Here is a 6024-nt window from a genome sequence, read left to right as displayed (position 1 = left end):
GTTTTCAAAGGAGTTTTCACACAGTGCCAGAAGCTGTATAAATACATTTAACAGTAAGTTTTTAAGTAATTAATCATTTATTTTTAAACGTTATGTAAGTCTATTTTAATTGTAAGAATCCATGTGCTATTTTATTTAAAGCTAACTTATAGGTGAATATTTACACAATATTGTTGTTATGTTGTAAATAAAACATATTATATTCCCTCCAGCCTGTGCAGGGTATTTCTAAAGTGATAATTTTCTCATGCAGGCCAATACCACTCTTTTGTTATCTAAGGTGTTATCCTTCAAATTATACTTTCTTGCATAAGAATTAAATATATTATGCAACAATTCTCAATTAGAAGTACAGATTAACCAGTTATCTTGGTGGAAAAGGATGTCAGATGAGTTGAGAAAATGCTTAAAGAAAGTCTTTACATAATTCTTTGAACTAAGTCACTATAAATATTTTGGAGATTTTTAAAATTTAATTAGAATTTTATTATTGCTCACATTAAAAGCAATTGTTCTTTTCTTTTCCGCAGATGTATATTTCAAGAAGAAATGATGCTTTCTTATTTCTAAGAGTTTATCAATAGGATGAATGCCACAAAACTCACTTGTTATGCCAGAAACTCTTCCTACGAAACTTCCAGTAAGTAAAAAAAAAAGTAAAGTTTCCCTTTCAGACCTTGTGATCGATAGGGCAGATGATGTAAAGATCATCTGTTTCTGACCATTCTGTTGCCTACGGTTAACGAGGGTGTCATGTGGCCAGCACAGTGACCAACCGCCATTACTTTCCCCAACTAATGTCAGATACCCATTAGAGCTGAGTGGACTCAGACTCAAATTAAAAATTCCAGTCTTCACCAGGATTTGAACCCCGCTCCCCGGTTCGGAAGCCAAGTGCTTTACCGCTAAGCCACCAGGCCTCCTTCCAGTAAGTAGGGCAGCTTAAAATTTAATACTTTTATCTTAGTGCAAAAAGAATAAAAGCTGTCTTCAAATTCTCCCTTTAAATTTGCAAAGATATGTTTATAATTTAATGTATGCAGTAAAAAATTATGTTTCAAACACTCAGTACAATATTCAATGACTCTCTTTATTTGGGTGACCTCAGCATGCTTGTGCAGAAAATTTCCTGAATTTTTTTAAAAATCTGTTCCCTTCACTTTCAAGTGCATTTAATCATTCATTAAATTTTCATAATATTACTGAATATAATGTCAAAGATTAAATATTGTTATTATTATACTATTCCTTTTTTTTGTAATATTTTAGTTTCATAATATGTTCCCATAGCATTTTTTGTGTAAAACCTCTAATATACTTTACTATACTCCTAATATACTTTTTAAGGAACTGTTTTGTTAGATGTTTTCAGAATTGATTTTATCCGTAAAGGACTTGAACATATGGAAGTTTGGTACTATATGAAACTAAGATTGAATTGGTGACTTGTTATGAATTTAATGTATGTTGTTTCTTATCTTATCTTATATAATACAGACGTTACTTCAAAAAAGAAGATGATTACGTCCTACGCGTCATGCATTTAGTCATGCATATTAACCAATGACTTAAATTCTGCCAAGTCACTGGTTTTCCTGGCTAGCTCAGGCAACCCATTCCATGCTCTAATAGCACTAGGGAAGAAGGAGTATTTGTACAAATTTGTCCTAGCATATGGGACGAGGAATGTGCCTTTATCTTTGTGTCTTTCAGAGTATTTTATTAAATTTTGTTTTTGTATTTGAAGATTATGGTTCAGTGTTTTATGTATGATTGCTACTTTACTTTTGAGCCTTCTGTCCTGAAGGCTTTCTAAATTTAGTGATTTTACTAAAGGTGTTACTCTAGTCAAATGTGAATATTCGTTTGTTATGAATCTCACTGCTCTATTTTGTGTCTGTTCCAGTTTCTTAATGTTTTCTTGAGTTGAGGGGTCCCAAACGGAGGATGCATATTCTATTATTGGCCTAACCAAGGTTAAGTAACATTTTAGTTTTATGTTCTTATTTGATTTATAGAAATTTCTTTTAATAAATCCTAATGCTTTGTTTGATTTTTTTGTAGTTTCATCAATATGTGGATTCCATGATAGTTTTTCATTTATTATAACACCTAGGTATTTTGCGTTTTTAGTCTGTGATACTGGTTTGCCATGAATAAGATAAGTGGAATTAATTTGTTTTAGTTTTTTTGTTACTCTTAACAACTGACATTTTTCTGGGTGGAAAGACATGCTCCAATTTGATTCCCATTTCTGTAATTCATCTAATTCTCTTTGTAAAATATCTGTGTCTTGTGTTGTTTTTATTGTTCTATATATTATGCAATCGTCTGCAAATAATCTGACTTTTGTTCCTGAACTAATGCAATTTGGTAAATCATTTATGTAAATTAAAAATAGTAGTGGACCCAAGACTGTACCTTGAGGTACACCTGAGTTTACTGTTATCGGTGTTGATTTAGAGCCATTTATTATTACAGTTTGTTCTCTCCCTATCAGAAAGTCTTTAATCCACTGATGCAGTGGACCATTAATGCCGAAATATTTTAATTTTTTAAGCAAACTATGGTGGTGAACTTTGTCAAAAGCCTTAGAAAAATCTAGTAAGATAGCATCTATTTGTTCACTATTATCTAAACCTTTTGAAAAATCATCAATTAGTCCTATTAGTTGTGTTTCACATGATCTATATTTCCTAAAGCCATGTTGGTATGGTGTGAGGACATTATGTTTGTCTAAGTGGTTTATGATGTTGCTACATATTATGTGTTCTAGGATTTTACATGTGATGCTGGTAAGTGATACTGGTCTGATAGCTGGAAGTTCATGAATACTATGTTGTCCTTGATTTGATGATTCTGAAAACTACCATTTCTGAAGACTTGAGCATTATTTCTATAATTTAAAAAAATCTTTTCAGGAAATATTGTGTTTATAATATTAAGAAAGTGAAGATAATATTGTTCTTACTAATATTATTGACTTATTAAAATAGAAAGCACATCATTACCAATATTCACTTGTCAATAAATGTTAGCATTATTCAATTTTTAGTTACATGTTCAAACTATTGAATTTTATTATTTAAATTATAGCAACTTTCTCTTTCAGTCCAGCTTAAGATACATTCCTGTAAAAAGTCTATAATAATAAGTTAATGTCGATGTAGTATTGTTCAGACACTTACAAGTTTAATCATCTATACTTCACAAAAAAAAAGTGTTTGAATGGTTTTCATTTGTTTGTACATCAAATATGTATTAATATAATTATCATTTTTAGATGAAACATTAAATACTGAAGATGACCATTTCAATTTCTGATGTAGGCCTATTCTCATTTCATGAAATAAACAGAATATTATCTGAAATTTCATCCCTTCATGGTAACTGTAACTGGCTTCATAAAAAAATGGAGTGATGACTGGGTTGACTATACATTTTTGTATAAATAATGCATCAATGAATGTAGCTTATACTGTTCTTTTCCTCATCTTGAAATGTGTGGACTGATAATTAGCTGTTGCATGATACTCTAAATGACAAATATCTTCTACTCATTACAATAGCATATTTCCATGCTGTTTGGCTAAGTGGAAGCAGATAAAATTTGTTCCTCTATTAGCTGTAAAATCTCGAAATTCATGAGCAGCTGACAAAAAAAGAAAAGAAATTCAAACTAGTTTAGACATGTTATAAATATATATATTTGCTAATTAAAAAATGTAAGACTACTTTATGTTACAACAATGGACAGCATCTTTAAAGTTGATTTCAATGCAATCACAAGAAATAATTTTTTCTCTACAATTAGGCCTGCTTTAATGATTTTTTTTTTATGTAAATAAATTTTATGCATAGGATTAAATATAACATGTACTTAAGGAGATTTTTTACCTATTATTTCACAATTACAAGTAATTTAAAGTGATACATGTATTGATAACACAATGTTATTGGAGAAAGTAAAAAAAAATCTCACTTGTAGTAGATCCCTTTCAATTTGAAAGTTAGTGACAATCAAATCAGGTTTGTGGAAGTAGTATGCTGCTTAAGTAAAAAAACAAAAAAAACAATGAAAAATGCATTATAAAAAGTTTTCGCTTTAAATAAAATTTCTCTTGGGTGACTTGAGTAGAAAGTAATAGAAATATGAACTTCATTTAGCAATATGCTCACACTAGCAGAAATGGTTTTTACTAGTGAAAATTGTCTGTCCAAATAAGCTATTGAAACTACTGTTAGCTTCACATGATATGAACTGTAAAGTTTGACAGTTCTTCCTCTAAGACTTTTAGGTACCGGTATTATCTATCAAGAGCAGGGTAAAACAAGGATGGGTTTTGGCCATCAACACTATTCGGAATTGTTTCGTCTGTACTATCATAGCGCCTTGGAAGATGGAGTAGGCCCTATATATCCACAGTAGATCGGATGGAAGGCTTCTTAAACTGGCTTGACCAAAACGAGGAAACTACATAACCTGATTAGGGAACTGATGTTTGACGACGATGCTGCTCTCACTACCTTTCGCAGTAATTATTACAAAGGCTAGTCAATACTTCGACAGCTGCAGGTCAATAGTTCAGTCTTACAATAACTCTCACCAAGACAGAAAAAAGGGCATAAAAAGTCAACATCATCAAACTCCATTTGAGTGAGGGCTTGAGAGGCTCAAATCTTCTCTTGCAAAAGCCCTGGACAGAAACCCTGCTGTATTGCGTAGTGCATACATCTCACCATACAGATCGATAATTTTTGGTTCTGACCTGTTGAGACGGAGATCAGCAAGTCTGGGGCAGTCAAACAGAAAATGAGGCACGGGGGCACCAGGATTCGAAATTTGGCCATAGCCGTGAGAAACATGAGGCAACAGGACAGTGGCCTGTCCTGCACTGTGTTATAATAACTTGCCATAAAACATCACAGAATGTACTTTTTCTATTTCTATTTTATCAACGACAGAATCTAATTGCCAAACATACTTTTCTTACATTTTTCAACTCGGAGAAAACTTTACATCTAGACTTATTACTTTTACTTTAGGCCTACACATAATATAGGACTTTTTTACAACTTATAAACGAAAGGTCATTTTAGCCTATTATAGTAAGAGCATATAGATCTAAATTTACCGGGTTATCCTTCTGAATAAGTCTTACTATTTGGTTTATATATATATATATATATATATATATATATATATATATATATATATATATATATATATATATATATATATATATATATATATATATAGGCTATGCTCTCACAAGAACCTCAATTCAATCAATGTCGTAAACAAGAAAATACACGAAATACAGGCTTGGCTAATTAGTCTATATTGGCTAAGAAAATCAGCTATAAAGCTTTACAGTTATAGAAATTGATTTGTGCACACTTACCTCTGTAACATCTTCTTTAACAATTCAGTTTCCATTCATGATTTGCTGTAAAAGTGGTGGTAAAAATCTTCGAGAATGGTTTCTTTATACGTAAAAAAAAATCTACCGGAAGTCAATTTACCACGCAACCAAGGACGCCTCCGTGAACGGGACTTGTTTATTGAAAAATATAGGTTTAGTGCGTAGAGTTGGCAGTCCATGTAATATATAGTCTATGGTACAGTGCAGTATTCTGCTATTAAAAATTTTTAGTTCAAAAACCAAATCTGCTATTCATACATACTTAGGACTTAGATCCATCCGCGCTGTTCGGCACAATGGGCGGCAAGCTGCCTCCACACAAATCTGTCACTGTAAATGTCTGAAGCCTCCTCCCACATGCACTGCTCTGATGACCTCCATGAAAGTGTGGCACCAAGTTGTACTAGGATGTCCCTGTTTGCGCTTTCCTCGTAATGGCCTCCATATCATCGCAACTCTTAGTATGTGTAATTCATTTTGTCGGACAACATTTCCCGCAAACCTCATTCGACGCTCTGTCACAGCCTTACTAAGGGATCGACCTCCATTTCGAGATAGGATTTCCTTGATTTCCTTGATTGAGACCCGATCTCTATAA

General features: G+C 32.3%; 1 long non-coding RNA gene across 1 annotated transcript; it reads right to left on the bottom strand.

The window, feature by feature from the left end:
• Positions 1–3170: 3170 nt before the first annotated feature.
• On the bottom strand, positions 3171–4939 carry LOC129926085 (uncharacterized). Its single transcript, XR_008777766.1, has 2 exons — positions 3983–4939; positions 3171–3652 (listed from the first exon to the last, which is right to left on the bottom strand). It is a non-coding gene; the product is annotated as an uncharacterized LOC129926085 (long non-coding RNA).
• Between the last annotated feature and the right edge of the window lie 1085 nt (positions 4940–6024).

This window comes from Biomphalaria glabrata, chromosome 4, assembly GCF_947242115.1.
Source record: "Biomphalaria glabrata chromosome 4, xgBioGlab47.1, whole genome shotgun sequence".
In the NCBI taxonomy this organism is placed as follows: Eukaryota; Metazoa; Mollusca; class Gastropoda; family Planorbidae; genus Biomphalaria; species Biomphalaria glabrata.
The sequence above is the reverse complement of the archived record's forward strand: the minus strand, read 5'-3'. Positions and strand labels throughout refer to the sequence as shown.